Here is a 19,747-nt window from a genome sequence, read left to right on the forward strand (position 1 = left end):
TCTAACCCAGAGTGGTGTGGAGTGCAAAAAAACGATGGATTTAGGTCCAGATCCTTGTACTGGGGTGAATGTATGACATTGTTCTACATTCTGTCCAACAACTGTGTTTTTTGCAATGTTCACCCCGAGTGTGCTGGGAATACTCAGACGTGAGTCCCAGGCTCTCCACACCACTGGAGTCAAGCTATCCAGGCTGATGAAGGCTGATAGCCAGAAACCGGTCCTTGGATGCTTGATTCCGGTCTGGGAAAGACATGGCTTGGTAGTTCGGACTGGACTGTTCCCATGAGGCACAAGGTCAGAGCTGATTTGCATATAGCCAGTGTCTAACCCAGGGTGTTGTGGAGTGCAAAAAAACGATGGATTTAGGCCCAGATCCTTGTACTGGGGTGAATGTATGACATTGTTCTACATTCTGTCCATCAACTGTGTTTTTTGCAATTTTCGCCCCGAGTGTGCTGGGTATACTCAGACGTGAGTCCCAGGCTCTCCACACCACTGGAGTCAAGCTATCCAGGCTGATGAAGGCTGATAGCCAGAAACCGGTCCTTGGATGCTTGATTCCGGTCTGGGAAAGACATGGCTTGGTAGTTCGGACTGGACTGTTCCCATGAGGCACAGGGTCAGAGCTGATTTGCATATAGCCAGTGTCTAACCCAGGGTGGTGTGGAGTGCAAAAAAACGATGGATTTAGGCCCAGATCCTTGTACTGGGGTGAATGTATGACATTGTTCTACATTCTGTCCATCAACTGTGTTTTTTGCAATTTTCATACCAATCGCAACATTACCGTCTCCCTCAGAGTCTATACCTGGCCCTTGTGGAGCTTGCTGCCCCTCAGCTCAAATTGGTGAGTATCCAGCCCCTACAGGAACCCCCACAGCTTGGCTTGCCCTCTAAGGTGATCTTGCAAGCGCATAGCTCTCCCCAAAATGATCTTGTATGGGGATAACCCAACCCTCCTGTCTGGAATGCTGCCAAGCTCATCAAGACCAAAGGCAACTCATCATCCATTTATAAGATGTTGAGGCACACACCTGTGCTATTCTCATCTTTAGAGTCCCATTAATCTGCTCCAGCATTCCTGACACTTCTGGCCTGTAAATACAGTGCAGTCTTTGATCAAAGTTTAAGGCTGTGCACAACAGGTTCATGATCTCATTAAGGAAATGTGTCCCTCTATCCGACTCCAATGTATTTGGAAACCCGCAGCATGGGATAAGACCCCTCAACAATTACTTTGCAACAGTGGGACTATCATACCTCTAGTCAGATAAGCTTCCATCCACTGTGAAAAGATGCACACAACAACCAGAATGTTTCTCAAACCATTACACACAGGCAGGGCGAAAGGGCCTTCCGACCTTCCAATGTGACTCAAAGCAACCACAGTTTTCTTTCCAGCATTCATCTGTTGAAACGTGACACATCTTTGACACATTGCATCAGCAATCACACGGAAACCCGGGTTGAACCACATTTGCCTGAACAACCTCACCATTGCATCTCTCCCTATGTGAGATGCCCCATGAATCTTTCTCATTATATGATTCAGCAAGCAAACTGGTAACACTCCTTTACCATCAGTTGAAACTCAAATGTCATCTTACTTCTTTTCACATCCTACTCTGATCTAACCAGCCTGTTCCTAATCTGATGCTTCTACCTCATCCCAGGTATCTGCAATAGCCAGTACCATGTAGGCGTGGGCGGAAAATCCGTTCCGCTCGCGGATTTTGCGGATTTTCGGGAAATCCGCAATCCGCGAGATTTGCGAATTTCCCGCAAAATCCGCAAATCCGCGAGCAGCGGATTTTGCTCGCACTGCTCGCACTGTTCGCGTGAGTTCGCGCCCCGCGAATAAGTGCAAAATTGCAGAAATACGATCTTAGCAAAACTGAAAGTAACTACTTACCAGGTTCAAAAGTTCAGGCTCATCATTAGTAGCCATTTCCTGGAGTGCTTCCTGAGGGGCCCCTCCAGAGTTCAGTTGCCAGTTGAAACTATTATGTGACCCTGCTCTGAACCTCAGAATAGTTACACATATGCCACAAAGGTCCTGAATTACAGCTAAGGGAGACAAGCAGGAGCCAGGCTGGAAGTTAAAATCCATTAATCAGCCCCTAATTCATTATTGTCAGTTGGGGCAGGGCAGGTGTTGTAACTAATTTTGCAACAATGAAAGCACTTAGCAAGTGCAAAAGATCACTAATCAGGGCGCACTAAGGAAGCAGGTGCCAGCTAAAAAAATATTCTGTGACACATGAATCAGCCCCAAATTAATTCAGGTCACTTGAGGCAGGGAAGGTGTGCTTTGCTTTGCCGAAAATAATGTACACTGGACAACCAGAGGGTGTGGTGATGAAACAGAGGGTGGCATGGGTGGGCCAGAGGGTGGCATGAGTAGTCAGAGAGTGGCAGTGGTGACAGAGAGTGGCAGTGATGAAGAAGAGTGTCCCAAACAGGCTGGACACGTAGAAACAACAAGTTCGCGAAACTTGCGACCCGACAGGTAAGTTCGCAATTTGCGAAAGTGTACAAAACCCTCGCGAACTGGCAGAAACACGGGCGAACACAAAAAAAAAAAAATCCGCAAATTCGCGGGAATTCGCGGATTTTGCGGATTGCGAATCCACAAATCCGCAAAATTCGCGAACGCGAGATCCGCAAAATTCGCTCATGCTTAGTACCATGCTGAGATTAGTCCTCTCTGCGCTCTCGCCAGATTATCCCCATTAAAAATACATACATGGTTGGCACAAAAGCAGGCGACTTCGTCTGCGTATCTGTTACCCACAGTCACAAAGTATTCCACTTTCCTGTGTGCAGCGCATTTTACAACATCCACTTCCCTTGGTCGCTGCAAGGCCTCCAACAGTTGTCTCACTTACTCCCTGTTTCTTATGGAAGATCCTGTTGACATTAGGAACCCTCTCTGTAACTATAGCTGTCCAAAGTCATGAACTATCCCGAAACCGTACTGGCTATGGGTATAGATAGTGACTCGGATCTGCTCAGCGATAAGGCATGCACGAGGTAAGGCGATGATTTCAGCCACTTGTACGGAGTATACTCCCTGTAAACAAGCAGCTTCCACAACTCCAGAAATGGAACAGACAGCATAAGCTGCTCTGAGGTAACTCTCATTTTCCCTTAAACATGAACCATCAACAAAAAGGATTTGGTGGGGGGTGGCCATCCAAGGTGGCCGTGAGGATGTAATCCATGATGGCTCCGCTGCTGAAAACCTAAGATGACGAGATAATGTAAGAATCAGCCCATGAAAACTAGCGATTTTTACCAGGGGACGCTCCGCAACCAAAGAGCGACGAGTTGGTGAGCCTGGGAACAGCGTGAAACAACCATATGTCAACCAATTGAGGATGGGTGGATGTGGACTGGTTCCACCTTGTAGGAAGACCCACACCTGCAGCGGACAGGCCAACACGGATTCCACCAGGAGCACCCCGTGCAGGGGGAATTGCAGAGTGAGCAGGAGCTCCGCTTTCCCTACAGAGCCCCATGGACCATCAACCTCCCCCTCAACCCCATGAAGGAGGTGAATGCAAATCGCACAGCGAGTGTCAGAGGAGACAAAGTAGGTTGCCTTCACGGGGGAAAACGGAGGGTCCAGATAAGGAAAATATGGTAGCCTGGGGAGGCGAAAAAGAGTTTGCAGTGAGGCGCAAACAGCGAGCGGGAAGGAATCCAGCGGAGGGCTCCTGCACAGAGATCCCACATGGTGGAGCCAATTGTGTTAAATATTAACATTATTATATAATATTATATATTATAGTTAAATATAGTGCCCGTTCAACACACTCCATAGACACCAACAGAAAACGGGTCCCCTAGCCTCAAAAGAAGATAAGCAGATGTAAATTAATTTATAAGAGCGGCAGACACAGCCTCAGGTCGTTTCTCCATGGCTTCATCCCAGGATTTCAGCACCGAGCTACATACCAGCAGAAACCCCCGAGGGCGAGGAGACCACGCAGAATAGAAAGTGACCTGGCAAGGAAGTGGGACACCATAAGAGAGGACCGACATCTAGTTAGACAGCGAGCGCAATTGAAGTGCACCCGCAAGGTCCATGCTGACAGAGAGGACCTACCAACACAATGGGACAAGGCAGGAGTGAGAAAGGCCACCGAATAAAAGCTTGGGAGGACATACAATACCTGTGAAGACGATGCAGAGGTAGTGGAGGACTCCTCTATACCTTCCAAAGAAAAACAGAACAGCAGAGTCTCCTCGTACTTGAATTCCATGACTGCCAAAGACCTACCAGTACCCACAGGAGGGGGGAACAACATGGCACTATCTAAAGAGGTCCTGCTCGCCTCCCTAAGGGAATTTAAAAAGGAACTTTGGAAGGAACTAAAGGCCGACATGGCGCAGTCCCTGGATACGCTAAGGGCTGATGTCAGTGGCAGATTAACCACACTTCAACAAGATGTGTACTCACTGGGCGCCAGGGTGATGGACATAGAAACCAAAAATGAGACTCTTGAATGACGAACGTAGAGCTTATCGTTGACCACAAGGGAGATCCAAAATCAGTTATAGACTGTGTGATTGAAAAACGAAGACTGGAGTACAGGTCGTGGTGGGAAAAAATTTGAATCCGAAATCTTGTGGAAGGAGCACAAGGCCCAGACCTTGAAGCCTTCGTAATAGGTCTATCTACTGAAACCCCTGGTGGAGCAGCACTCAACATCAAAATTGATCGAGTCCTCATGATAGAGAGGCCAAGCCAAGCATCTTGGTAAAAATGCACTCCTTTAAGACCAAAGAGGCCATACTACAAACAGCAAGGAAAATGGACACAGTGCGATTTCAAGGATTCTCATGCAAACTTTATCAAGATGCAGCACCTGCAAAACTGGGGAGCCACCAATTACTTAGGCCTGTCACGGAGAAACTCAGGAAGGACAACACCAGATACTAGTGGACCTATCCCTTTGGTTTAGGTTTTGAATATCACAACAAGGCGCACCATATAACTGAGGTCAAAGTTGCATTTACACTGCTGGGCCTTACTGTCCCAGAGAACAACAAAGAGGTGATTAACCGTGACCTTCAAGAGGGCTCTCCGTCTGGAGTGGATAGGGGAACACAGTGGCAAAATCTCCACCCCTCGAGAGGACAGAAGAAACAAAGCCTCCTGAGCAAAGTGAGAGACCCGTTAACCCTACTACTCCACCAGACACTGGCAATACTCCTGTTAAATGCAAAAAACAAAGTTGATGGACAGAATGCAGAACAATGTCATACATTCACCCAAGTACAGAGATCAGGGCCTAAATCCATCGTATTTTTGCACTCCACACCACCCCAGTTCAGACATGGCCATATGCAAATCAGTCTGACCCGGTGTCTCATGGGAACAGTCCAGCCCGAACTGCCAAGCCATGCCTTCCCTGGACCGGAAACAAGCTTCCGAGGACCGATTTCTGGCATTCCAGCCGTCTTCAGCCCGACTTGCTTGAATCCAGTGGTGTAGAGAGCATGGGACTCACGTCTGAGCATACCCATCCCACTCGGGGTGACAAATGCAAAAACCAAAGTTGATGGACAGAATGCAGAACAATGTCATACATTCACCCCAGTACAGAGATCTGGGCCTAAATCCATTTTTTTTGCACTCCACACCACCCCAGTTCAGACATGGCCATATGCGAATCAGTCTGACCCTGTGCCTCATGGGAACAGTCCAGCCCGAACTGCCAAGCCATGCCTTTCTTGGACCGGAAACAAGCTTCCCAGGATTGGTTTCTGGAATTCCAGCCGTCTTCAGCCTGGCTTGCTTGAATCCAGTGGTGTGGAGAGCATGGGACTCACGTCTGAGCATACCCATCCCACTCGGGGTGACAAATGCAAAAACCAAAGTTGATGGACAGAATGCAGAACAATGTCATACATTCACCCCAGTACAGAGATCTGGGCCTAAATCCATCGTTTTTTTGCACTCCACACCACCCCAGTTCAGACATGGCCATATGCAAATCAGTCTGACCCTGTGCCTCATGGGAACAGTCCAGCCCGAACTGCCAAGCCATGCCTTCCTTGGACTGGAAGCAAGCTTCCGAGGACCGGTTTCTGGCATTCCAGCCGTCTTCAGCCTGGCTTGCTTGAATCCAGTGGTGTGGAGAGCGTGGGACTCACGTCTGAGCATACCCATCCCACTCGGGGTGACAAATGCAAAAACCAAAGTTGATGGACAGAATGCAGAACAATGTCATACATTCACCCCAGTACAGATATCTATTCCTAAATCCATTGTTTTTTTGCACTCTACACCACCCCAGTTCAGACATGGCCATATGCAAATCAGTCTGACCCTGTGCCTCATGGGAACAGTCCAGCCCGAACTGCCAAGCCATGCCTTCCCTGCACCGGAAACAAGCTTCCGAGGATCGGTTTCTGGCATTCCAGCAGTCTTCAGCCCGGCTTGCTTGAATCCAGTGGTGTGGAGAGCATGGGACTCACGTCTGAGCATACCCATCCCACTCGGGGTGACAAATGCAAAAACCAAAGTTGATGGACAGAATGCAGAACAATGTCATACATTCACCCCAGTACAGAGATCTGGGCCTAAATCCATCGGTTTTTTTTGCACTCCACACCACCCCAGCTCAGACATGGCCATATGCAAATCAGTGTGACCCTGTGCCTCATGGGAACAGTCCAGCCCGAACTGCCAAGCCATGCCTTCCCAGGACCGTAAACAAGCTTCCGAGAACCGGTTTCTGGCATTCCAGCTGTCTTCAGCCCGGCTTGCTTGAATCCAGTGGTGTGGAGAGAATGGGACTCACGTATGAGCATACCCATCCCACTCGGGGTGACAAATGCAAAAACCAAAGTTGATGGACAGAATGCAGAACAATGTCATACATTCACCCCAGTACAGAGATCTGGGCCTAAATCCATAGTTTTTTTGCACTCCACACCACCCCAGTTCAGACATGGCCATATGCAAATCAGTCTGAACCTGTGCCTCATGGGAACAGTCCAGCCCGATCTGCTAGTCCATGCCTTCCCTGGACCGGAAACAAGTTTCCGAGGACCGGTTTCTGGCATTCCAGCCGTCTTCAGCCCGGCTTGCTTCAATCCAGTGGTGTGAAGAGCATGGGACTCACATCTGAGCATACCCATAGCCAGAAACCGGTCCAAGGATGCTTGATTCCGGGCCAGGAAAGACATGGCTTGGCAGTTCGGGCTAAACTGTTCCCATGAGGCACAGGGTCAAGGCTGATTTGCATATGGCCATGTCTGAACAGGGGGGTAGTGTGGAGTGCAAAAAAATGATGGATATAGGCCCGAATCTCTGTACTGGGGTGAATGTATGACATTGTTCTGCTTTCTGTCCATCAACTGTTATTTTTGCTTTTGTCACCCCGAGTGGGATGGGTATGCTCAGACGTGAGTCCCATGCTCTCCACACCACTGGAGTCAAGCTATCCTGGCTGAAGACGACTGATATAGAGAAACCGGTCCTAGGATGCTTGATTCCGGTCCAGGAAAGACATGGCTTGGCAGTTCGGGCTGGACTGTTCCCATGAGGTAGAGGGTCAAGGCTGATTTGCATATGGCCATGTCTGAACTGGGGGTGCTGTGGAGTGTAAAACAATGATGGATAAAGGGCCAGATCTCTGTACTGGGGTGAATGTATGACATTGTTCTGCATTCTGTCCATCAACTGTTATTTTTGCATTTGTCACCCGAGTGAAATGGGTATGCTCAGACGTGAGTCCCATGCTCTCCACACCACTGGAGTCAAGCTATCCTGGCTGAAGACGGCTGATAGCCAGAAACCGGTCCTAGGATGCTCGATTCCGGTCCAGGAAAGACATGGCTTGGCAGTTCGGACTGGACTGTTCCCATGAGGCACAGGGTCAAGGCTGATTTGCATATGGCCATGTCTGAACTGGGGGGTGGGGTGGAGTGCAAAAAAACGATGCATATAGGCCCAGATCTCTGTACTGGGGTGAATGTATGACATTGTTCTGCATTCTGTTCATCAACTGTTATTTTTGCATTCATCACCCCGAGTGGGATGGGTATGCTAGGACGTGAGTCCCATGCTCTCCACACCACTGGAGTCAAGCTATCCTGGCTGAAGACGGCTGATAGCCAGAAACCGGTCCTAGGATGCTTGATTCATTCCAGTCCAGGAAAGACATGGCTTGGCAGTTCAGGCTGGACTGTTCCCATGAGGCACAGGGTCAAGGCTGATTTGCATATGGTCATGTCTGAACTGGGGGTGGTGTGGAGTGCAATAAAACGATGGATATATGCCCAGATCTCTGTACTGGGGTGAATGTATGACATTGTTCTGCATTCTGTCCATCAACTGTTATTTTTGCATTTGTCACCCCGAGTGGGATGGGTATGCTCAGATGTGAGTCCCATGCTCTCCACACCAATGGAATCAAGATATCCTGGCTGAGGATGGCTGATAGCCAGAAACCGGTCCTAGGATGCTTGATTCTGGTCCAGGAAAGACATGGCTTGGCAGTTCGGGCATGAGGCACAGGGTCAAGGCTGATTTGCATATGGCCATGTCTGAACTGGGGGTGGTGTGGAGTGCAAAAAAACGATGGATATAGGCCCAGGTCTCTGTACTGGGGTGAATGTATGACATTGTTCTGCATTCTGTCCATCAACTGTTATTTTTGCAATACTCCTGTTAAAGCCTCATGAAATAAAGGCTACAGTACAATTCATCTGCTCAACTGAGAATAATAAGAGACTACTAACCAGACATGTAGCAGGTCCTGATCACCATTGACACTAAGCCAACCAAGGATCAATGCCCTAAACCTACCTGCGTCAATTGCCACTAATCCTACTCACGAAGAAACAAACACATCTCAGGATTTGGCTGCAATAAATAGACCACAGCAGCGGACAATGGTCCAATTTGCCTCGAATGTATAACAGACACCACAACAGTGATCTAATCCAAGGGCCGGTTGCCCCAATGTTAAATGTGTTAAAGACTGTTAAAAACCCTTTAGCTGTTTGGCTTTTGTGAAACATTCATAAATATGATATCGGCTAACTTGGCAGCCCCAAAAGGCGAGAGTTTTGGTTAATGGAGTAGCTTCTGATCATTTTACCCTGGGTAGGGGAACAAACGAGGTGTGCCCTCTATCTCCACTCCTCTTTGCGCTAAGCATCAAACAGCTAGCTGCAAGACTTAGAGAGAACCAAGAGATCAAGGGGATTACATTTAGCCAATACGAACATAAAATTTCATTGTTAGCCAATGATATATTGCTAACACTATTGGACCCGCAAAAATCTTTAACAACGCTGCAAAAGGAGTTGGAGAGGTTTAAAGAGGTGGCGGGCCTATACATCAATCTGACAAAATCCTTCCTGCTCAACTTAACGTTACAGGAAGTTAAAATGGAGGACCTGGTTCCGTCAGCACCCTTCCAATGGACTAAGAAAGAACTAACATATCTGGGAATAAAGTTGACCCCCAAAATCTCAGGGCTATTCGCAACTAACTATCCTCCTCTTGCGCCAGATCCGGGCCGACCTTAAGAGGTGGGCACCACTTTATCTTTCCTAGATAGGCAAAATTCATTGCGTCAAGATGTTAGTCCTCCCAAAGTTTTTGCACTTATTTCAGATTCTGCCTATTGAACTCGAAAGAGATTTCCTACAAGAACCTCACATAATGATAAAGAAATTTGTATGTCAAAATAAAAGGCCAAGACTCCTGTTTTCCCTTCTCAGGAAACCCAATGATGAAGGAGGTCTGGCACTCCCTGAGGTGACCCTATACTACAAAGCTGCACAACTTCGTGTGATAGTGGAATGGTCACATCGTGAGTCCGACAAACATTGGCTGCTCATGGATCAGCGACCCCGCCTTCCCACCAGTGTTGGAGCTGGGTCCATTGGACGTATGGAGAGAGGGAGGGTGTCTCACCCTGACTGACATTTTACATAACTGGGACATTCTAACATTTGTGAATTGCCAAAGAGAATTCCATCTGCCCAACACAGAGTTTTATCCCTATTTCCAAATTCGCCACTGGGTTCTGCAAACTGGGATTAGGGAAGGGGCGACAAGAGAACTTACAATACTAGAGCGCTTTGTGAAGGGAACGAGCTCAGCAAAGGGGGAAATTTCTTTCCTTTACTCCCTACTGTTGCACACATTGCCATCTAGACGTCCAAGACATCTTGAATTCTGGGAACACACATTAGGCCAGGACATCACAGACACCCAAAGGAATACCATGTGGAAGGATATAAAACGGGGCAATCACTCATTAGGTCAACATGAGGCTCACATTAAAGTCCTATACGATTGGTACATGTACCCCCCAAAGCTGAAGAAGATATTCCCTAACACATCAGAGCTTTGTTGGAGAGGATGTGGCCTCCTGGGAGACTTCCCCCACATATGGTGGCATTGCCCAACAATTCGTCCCTTGTGTTCCGAAATCCTAGCACAAATTAAAGAGATATTAGGCGACCCTATTCCTACCGCTCCAAATGTTGCACTTCTCACCCTCCGAGATCTGTGTCTGAAATATCAAACAAAAGCTGATCAGGCCATAATGTGGCATAGGAGCAGCTAAAACTGAAATAGCGGCTGCATGGAAAAAGGAAAGAATATCCATCCCTCACACAATGGCGTGCACTGCTATGGCAAGCTCTTACCTTGGAATGGATGAGTGACATTTATAGGGACGAGTTTAAAAACTTTGAATATTCCTGGGGACCACTGGTTAATTTACTCTCGAACGGCCTTCTTTTGAAAACCTGCCCTACGAGGGTTAGAGCACTATACCTGTTCCAATTCTAAGCTGCCACACCAACAATATCAGAATCTACTCCGGAAAATGATAAGCACCCACCAGGATACCCAGGATCCCGATTGTCCCACTTTAATAGGTTTTCTCTTTTCTTTTTCTCTCTATCTTCCTTTGATTTCCTTCTTCTGTAGGGGTTCATTTCATCCTTGCTACTATATTTATCGCTCAAATTTGATCTCTCTATCCCCGCCTCCCTGCCTATAAACAGAAATATTAAAGTTTGCATGGCTCCGGGATCAGGGATTGGTGGGAGACAGGAGTGATCTGGGAAGAAGGGCGGGATGACTATATTGAAATGTTATGACCTTTTACTCCCCAAGTTGTGCATAAATACAATGCAAATTCTCAGGTAATACATGAAGAAACAATGGCAGGGAAATTGACTCAGACTGTCCAAATGAATTGTACAAGGAAATAGAATACTAATAGATGTAAATGAGTACAAGGACTAGATGTATTACCATGTTTATTACTGGATGATATGAAAACTTAATAAAAATAAGTTTGACCAAAAAAAAGAATTTGGTCAGAGTCGGACAATGGTTCATCGACAATGGCGGGTCTCGTTTTGGTACAGAGTTCACTTACATCCAAGCAGTCATGGTCCTCATAATCCTCCCCATCAGCATTTGCAATATGTAATAAGGTAGCAGGATTTAACACAGAACATCCCTTCAAGTGACATATACAGCTACATTTGTTCATAACTTGTTAACCTATTATTCGTCAAATGTCGTGTTTTGGTTCTCATCATCAGAAGCGCAACTGAGTGTGGAACATACACAGTAAGTGGATGGCCCTTCACAATGCTTTCACATCTTAGAATGCTGACACCTGTTGCAGCAACGGATCTGAGACAACTGGGCAATGCTGAAGCTACAGAATCTATTGTAGTGGAGAAATAGGCCATTGGTCTATGGACACCCCCATATGTCTGGGTGCGTACAGAAAGAGCACAACCTTCCCTCTTGCTGCATAATAGTGAAAACTCTTTGTTGTAATCAGGCATTCCCAAAGCTGGATCATAATAAGGCACTCTCTCAGCTCCAAGAAAGGCAACCAAGCAATTGTTAGCCCAAGGTACCGGATCGTTCACATCTTTGTGAGACAGCCTCTGTAAGGACTGCGCCTTCAAGGAGCAAATGCGGGATCCATTGTCGGCAGTAGCCACCCATTCCCAAAGACATCCTGACTTCCTTTTGGGTGGTAGGCACATTAATTTTCATGATCGCTTCTATCCGGTCTGGTGACCCCTTCCTCTTTCCTTTCTCAACGCGATGACCCAAGTACTGAAGCTTGTTCGGTGACAGCTAGGTTTCAGCTAAATGGTTCAGTAAGGCAATGGTATCATCCCAGCAAGCCTCTTTTGTCTCTGATGCAATTAGGAGATCATCTATGTACTTCACTAGCACTGAACTCCGGGGCAATAATAAGCTCTCAAGGTTCTTTTTCAGAATTTGGTTAAAGATAGATGGACTTTCAGTATACCCTTGAGGGATAGGACACCAAGTTAAGACACGGTCCTGCAGACGGAAAGCAAATAAAAATTGGCTTTCCTAATGCAATGGTATGAAGAAAAATGCTTGGCACAAATCAATCACAGTAAACCAAACCGCTCCTCAAAGGATCTGAAATAGAATCATGGATGGATTAGGTACATCAGGTCAACATGGAATCCCAATAGCTTTTATCTTTCTAAGATCCTGAACTATGCAATATTTTCTGCTTAGCTTCTGAAACCCCATGATAGGTGAATTGCATGGGCTTCATATTATCTCCTTCAATGTACCCCGTGCAATCATGGAATCAATCACATGTGTAATCCCTGCCACTGTCTCCGCGGTCAGGTTGTATTGGGGCGTTCTCGGGAATTCTGCATTTGGCTTGATTTGTATATGGACTGGCTCAACTCCTGGAATTTGCCCTGTCTCCTTCCCCAAGAAGTCCAATACCACTGGAAAGACGGTGTCTCTCAGATCCAGAGGCATGTCCTCCACTATTAGTGTAGGAAACATGTCTACATAGTGATTCTGATTTGCTAACTTGAAGGCAATGTCATCATCCGTAGTCTGAGGTTCAATTCCCTTTTGTGTGCAATAAATGGTACAGTTCAGTTTACACACATGAGATCACGCCCTAACAAACAGACTGGACTTGAATCGCACACCACAAATTGGCACCGATCATGGAAGGTTCCTATTTTCACTGGTACCTCCTCCTGTCAAAGGGTTTGTCATTCTCTTATTGGCAACTCCTACAACTTGAATCGATATTCCTGAGAGGGGTGGGTTTGGGGCTAATGCAGATCTCACAGTAGAACGGGTAGCACCAGTATCAATCAAGAATGTAATGGGATGACCTACTACATCTGCCTCTAGATACAATCCACTCTGGGCTACCTCTAAGCCTGCTCCAAAGGTACAGTCTTCCTTGCCCCTCAGGCACCGCCATTGTGACAGGTCATGATCAAGTCTGTCTAATGCTTCCATGAAGGGCATTTGGTGGTACGCAGGATTACTCTATGGAATTCTTTGAGATTGTGGCACTTGCACTAATTAGTTTTGGCTCCCCCACTGTAGGATCTTGGCCTTGTCATGCTGTTTACCACATCTGGCACTTGAACTAACTCTCCCTCTTGCATCTGATTTGCTGGATTTAATCGACACTCATGCTTCCAATGCCCAATTTTATGGCAAAAAATGCAAGCTGTCATTTTCTTTAGAGTGGCAATGTCTATTCCTGTTTTGGGGTCTATAGGGACACCCTATCCCCTTACCTGTGCAGAGTTATTTGGGATGTTCTGAACCCCTCCTTGCGTATTCCCCTGATTCCAGCCTATGGTTCCCCCATTTGTCTAGGCCTGATATACTCTTTGCGCATTCCTCATTTGAACCAGCATCAACTTGCCCTTCATCATCCTATGTTTGGAATCCACCTCATCACTGCAATACCTGGCATAGCGTAAAATTTAATTAACTGATTTATTTTGCCAGCAGATCAAATGTTGCTGGATAATAAAGATAATCTCTGGTCTCAATCCCATCACAAATTTGGAAACAAACGGCCCTATGTCTTTAGTGTCTAGAGAAGAGCTTTCCAAAGTGTGTGTCGCGACACAGTACTGTGTCGCGTCCCCTGCGTGGGTGTGTCGCACAACGATGACCTCTGTGGGCACATAAGCGGGAATGCTCTCGAGACTCTTGGAAGTCTGCATTCAGTGACGCAGGAGTACAGCGATGTACGCAGAGGAAGGAGCGCGTGAGCTGAGTGCGCGGCCATGTTCCATTTGAGATGCAGAGACCACGGAGCCTCCTCTGCTCCCCAGGCGCTCGGTAAGCTAAATCTTTAAAAGTGTAAACCTGTTCGGGAACGCAGCTCCCTGACCTACAAGAAGCCTGGTATCGTAGCGCTTCACCGCTAAAGTACTGCCTGCCACCTTGCCTTTGCTAACATCGCTGCGCTAGATTGCCTGACTGTCTGTCTGTCTACGATCTGTGCTGCACATTGCTTTTGCTTCGTGACTTTATTGACATTATACTGCAAAGCATAATAAGACCGCAGTGCTAGATTGCCAAAGAGTGCTTGTAAAAGATTTGAAAATTTGATGTGCTGCCTGTAGAAACATTTTGTGCCTGATTGTACCAGTGCCACTGCCATTGGTATCGCATTGTCTGTGTCCCATTCCGGTTTTGTTTTCGCCTTGCGGCCATTTTGTTGTTGTTGTGGTTCCTCCCTTGCCCGGATCTCCGTCCCTCTCCTGCCTCCCAGCTGATCCCCCATCCCACTGATACTTTTAGGCCGTTCTCCCGCTAGTCGCGCTGTGACCGCCCTGAATCCATCAGCAGCGGCCGCTCCACACGCGGCTCCCTGACCTACAAGAAGCCTGGAATCGTAGCGCTTCACCGCTAGAGTACTGCCTGCCACCTCGCCTTTGCTAACATCGCTGCGCTAGATTGCCTGACTGTCTGTCTGCCTACGATCTGTGCTGCACATTGCTTTTGCTTCGTGACTTTATTGACATTATACTGCAAAGCATAATTAGACCGCAGCGCTAGATTGCCATAGAGCGCTTGTACAAGATTTGAAAATTTGATGTGCTGCCTGTAGAAACATTTTGTGCTTGATTGTACCGGTGCCACTGCCATTGGCATCGCGTTGTCTGTGTCCCATTCCGGTTTCGTTTTTGGCTTGCGGCCATTTTGTTGTTGTTGTGGTGCCTCCCTTGCCCGGATCTCCGCCCCGCTCCCGCCTCCCAGCTGATCCTCCCTCCCACTGATACTGTTAGGCCGTTCTCCCGCTAGTCGCGCTGTGACCGCCCTGAATCCATCAGCAGCGGCCGCTCCAATCGCAGCTCCCTGACCTATAAGAAGCCTGGTATCGTAGCGCTTCACCGCTAGAGTACTGCCTGCCACCTCGCCTTTGCTAACATCGCTGCGCTAGCTTGCCTGACTGTCTGTCTGCCGACGATTTGTGCTGCACATTGCTTTTGCTTCGTGACTTTATTGACATTATACTGCAAAGCATAATTAGACCGCAGCGCTAGATTGCCATAGAGCGCTTGTGCAAGATTTGAAAATTTGATGTGCTGCCTGTAGAAACATTTTGTGCTTGATTGTACCGGTGCCACTGCCATTGGCATCGCGTTGTCTGTGTCCCATTCCGGTTTCGTTTTCGGCTTGCGGCCATTTTGTTGTTGTTGTGGTGCCTCCCTTGCCTGGATCTCCGCCCCACTCCCGCCTCCCAGCTGATCCTCCCTCCCACTGATACTGTTAGGCCGTTCTCCTGCTAGTCGCGCTGTGACCGCCCTGAATCCATCAGCAGCGGCCGCTCCACACGCGGCTCCCTGACCTACAAGAAGCCTGGTATCGTAGTGCTTCACCGCTAGAGTACTGCCTGCCACCTCGCCTTTGCTAACATCGCTGCGCTAGATTGCCTGACTGTCTGTCTGCCTACGATCTGTGCTGCACATTGCTTTTGCTTCGTGACTTTATTGACATTATACTGCAAAGCATAATTAGACCGCAGCGCTAGATTGCCATAGAGCGCTTGTACAAGATTTGAAAATTTGATGTGCTGCCTGTAGAAACATTTTGTGCTTGATTGTACCGGTGCCACTGCCATTGGCATCGCGTTGTCTGTGTCCCATTCCGGTTTCGTTTTTGGCTTGCGGCCATTTTGTTGTTGTTGTGGTGCCTCCCTTGCCCGGATCTCCGCCCCGCTCCCGCCTCCCAGCTGATCCTCCCTCCCACTGATACTGTTAGGCCGTTCTCCCGCTAGTCGCGCTGTGACCGCCCTGAATCCATCAGCAGCGGCCGCTCCAATCGCAGCTCCCTGACCTATAAGAAGCCTGGTATCGTAGCGCTTCACCGCTAGAGTACTGCCTGCCACCTCGCCTTTGCTAACATCGCTGCGCTAGCTTGCCTGACTGTCTGTCTGCCGACGATTTGTGCTGCACATTGCTTTTGCTTCGTGACTTTATTGACATTATACTGCAAAGCATAATTAGACCGCAGCGCTAGATTGCCATAGAGCGCTTGTGCAAGATTTGAAAATTTGATGTGCTGCCTGTAGAAACATTTTGTGCTTGATTGTACCGGTGCCACTGCCATTGGCATCGCGTTGTCTGTGTCCCATTCCGGTTTCGTTTTCGGCTTGCGGCCATTTTGTTGTTGTTGTGGTGCCTCCCTTGCCCGGATCTCCGCCCCGCTCCCGCCTCCCAGCTGATCCTCCCTCCCACTGATACTGTTAGGCCGTTCTCCTGCTAGTCGCGCTGTGACCGCCCTGAATCTGTAGTGTAGTTCCTAGTTTCCCACTAGGCCCTGCGCATTGGAATAACATAAACAGTAGTATCGACGTGGAACTGCTTATATTCCAGGCCTCCACTGACTATGCTAAACTTAATTGGGTTGTGTTACCAACTAGCTCAGAGGTCACTGGAAACTTTCTTCTCTGCATAGGAAGTGATCAGCTTCCTTGGCACAGACAAGAAGGGATTCAGTTTTCCAACAACCGTGCAACATGACAACTTTGCTCCTCAGATCAAGAGTCGATCTCTAGGGTCGTGTGAAACAATAGACATAGATTTCACTCAGTCAGTCTAGTGCAGTTTACTTTCACAGTATGTAGAGAATAGAGAGACGGGCGTGTATCAATAAAGGGTTAACATTTATTGAACAGTCTTTCTTCTCGTACAAGAGAAATGTATTGCCACAATTGCAATAACTGTTATTATAAAAAGTACGTACAGTAAGATAAGAATAGCGAAATAGAACTGTAAAAGCATTGATATGGTTTCTTAGCCATACAATGGTTTAAAAGTAATAAAACATATATACAGTCATATATACATTAGGCTAACATACTCAACTGGTGCTTCTAACTAAGCCTACCCCAGTGTGCCTGACCTAAGCCTAACACGTGAGAAGGGGGAGTAAGTAAGTAGCTTAAGTTAAGTTGGTTTTGCCAAGGTTTGTTTCAAGAATTCTCGTCTAAGGGTTTAGTCAACACCATACCTCTGAATAGAATGATGGAGGATTGGTATCTCCTTCAGGGGTCTCTCTCGATATCCCAGTCACCTGCGAGGGTAAACTGGAAGCGCCGGGACTGGATTTCTCTGCACGAGAAAGGCAGCGGCTTCTCTCAGCGCGTCTGGAGGAAGGAGGGGTGACAGCGTCCGCGGGCAGCTGGGCTGGATGTCTTCGCAGAGGACGGCTGCACGGCTCCTCAAGCGTACTGCACCATAGTTCGCGCTGTAGCGGCGATAATGGTAATCAGTAGCTTCACCACCACAGGATAGCAGGCTGCAGCGACAGGCAACGCTCAACAGCAGTTAGCTTCGCTCTCACAGCTCACAGCTTCGTATTGCTTAAGGCAACGTTGGTAATATTTATACCTGACAGGTGCCGGGTTTGACGCAAGTTTGCTGGACATAAGACGTCAATTAAAGATGTCACTAGGAAGTGGCAGCTATCAGTTGCTCATTAGAGTTCCATTACTAATCAAAACATAGCAAGCGGGGATTTCCAGGTTTGCTAAGTTTTTATCTTGTTGAAGAACTCGGAGTGTTATCTAGGAATATCAGATAGTGACTGCTGCTCTGTCATTGCACTAATTGGTCGCAAAGGAAGTAGCAGAGAGTCATGCTGGAATGTGGCTCTGTGGCTCTGCTCGTGTGAGGCCAGAGATGACTTTACAGAAAATCGCACTTGAACGGTTATGCCAATATAGGGAATAAATGGATTTATAGCCGAATAGGGGCATAAGGTCACAGTATCGATCAGGAACCTAGATAAGCACATGACACCCACTCCACGAATTCATGTCCATCAAAATTACTAAAACTAAGCAATTAGATGTATGTGTAACATTGTGTAACATAGCCCACCCCAAAATACATAAATGCATTCGAAATAGGCGTACTTGTAATGCATGGAATTTAGGTACTGTACGTTTCTTAAAGCATAGTAATCATTCAAAAGGTATTGCATATGAAGTCAATGAACGATTATGCAAAAGAATTACACATGAAGTATCTCTGACAGAAGAAATGCAAGATAAATCATCACATAAAAATGCATTGTAATAATATGTGTGCTAGAGGCTGGTGTAATGTTATTATGTCTCTAGATGTGTTTAGAAATAGAAGTGTGAAGCTTCTGTTCTCTAAGAATAGTTTTTACGTTAAGCAAAGAATTGTTCGTGCCAAAAAAGAGAGGGTCAATATTTTAAAAAAATTGTCCAATTCAAAGAAAAAATCAGTTTACCAAAGCTCCTGGCAGCTTTATGTTGATCAAAACTGAAGGCCGAATTCAGAGTTCATGGGAACGCCGTGTGTCGGAAAGCTTTTCAAAAGTTATTGTTTCTCTGTGGGTGAGAACATCGTATCAGACAGGCTCGCAAAGAATTGGTCTACAAAATCAGGTGATAGTTCAACCAAATTAGATAGCGCTGTAACTTGGCAGGTGTGAGAATGATTGCTGTCATCGAATGCAGGATCAGCAATGCTCACAGAACGTTGTACCTGGATGATGTTGCTTTTGTCACTCGCTCCACTGTTACCACTTGGCTGTAGTACAGGAGTCTCCACGAATGCCGTCATCAGGATTGGTAGCCGCTGGGGACAACACAATGCGTGAGCCGTTATTGGACTTAGCAAAGTATCGACGTCCATTGGTACTGCTGATGGAAGTGAAAGACAGATGTCCAACACGCATTCCTCGCCGCAAAGCATACACCGTAGCACAGGTAAAATGCAATTTTGCCATATCGGTCTGAATGAAAGGAACCAGGTCATGTTTAGATCTCTCAGCCTGGCCAATCCGAGGACGTTAGTTATCCTGTCCCTGTAGCGCATTGCTAGGATTGTTTCTTCCATTCCCATGGGAGCTATGTCTGAGCCGAGGTTTGCCATAACGTAGCAGAAGGGTCAAAAATAGAATCCCTGCGATGAGTCCAAAAAATAGTGGAATACCACCAAAGATGGAGTGCACAAAATTAGGAAAGATTCCCAAAATTGCCTGGAAGGGTGTTAGCAGTCCCGTAAAGACTGTCTTAAATATGCCTGGGATGCTTGTAGCACTAGACATGTTAAGGAGTTGGTCGAGTATTTGTACGAAATGCACGGGGCAATTTGTTGATAAAAGGTCATGGACCTCAGTAGTCGTCCTTGCGACTAGAAGATCATACGTCTCTTTAGATGACGTTATAGGCACTGTTGTCTGTAAAAGCACAGATTTCATTTTGCTTAATGTATCAATTCGTATAGAATAGAGATTCAGACGAGGCCAGAGGGGAGTCACTGTGTCTGGAGGCCCGCTCGGGAACAATGCTTGCATGCAACATTTGACCATGGACGTTACTTGTACTAGATAACTTTTTCCGGGCGCGAGGCCATAGCACCTGTG

General features: G+C 47.2%; 1 protein-coding gene across 1 annotated transcript in view; it reads left to right on the plus strand.

Moving 5' to 3' along the window:
* Positions 1-19,747, plus strand: part of OPN5 (opsin 5) — a 455,021-nt gene that overhangs the window by 366,400 nt on the left and 68,874 nt on the right. The window lies entirely within an intron of this gene.

This window comes from Lissotriton vulgaris, chromosome 6, assembly GCF_964263255.1.
Source record: "Lissotriton vulgaris chromosome 6, aLisVul1.2, whole genome shotgun sequence".
NCBI classification, from domain to species: Eukaryota; Metazoa; Chordata; class Amphibia; order Caudata; family Salamandridae; genus Lissotriton; species Lissotriton vulgaris.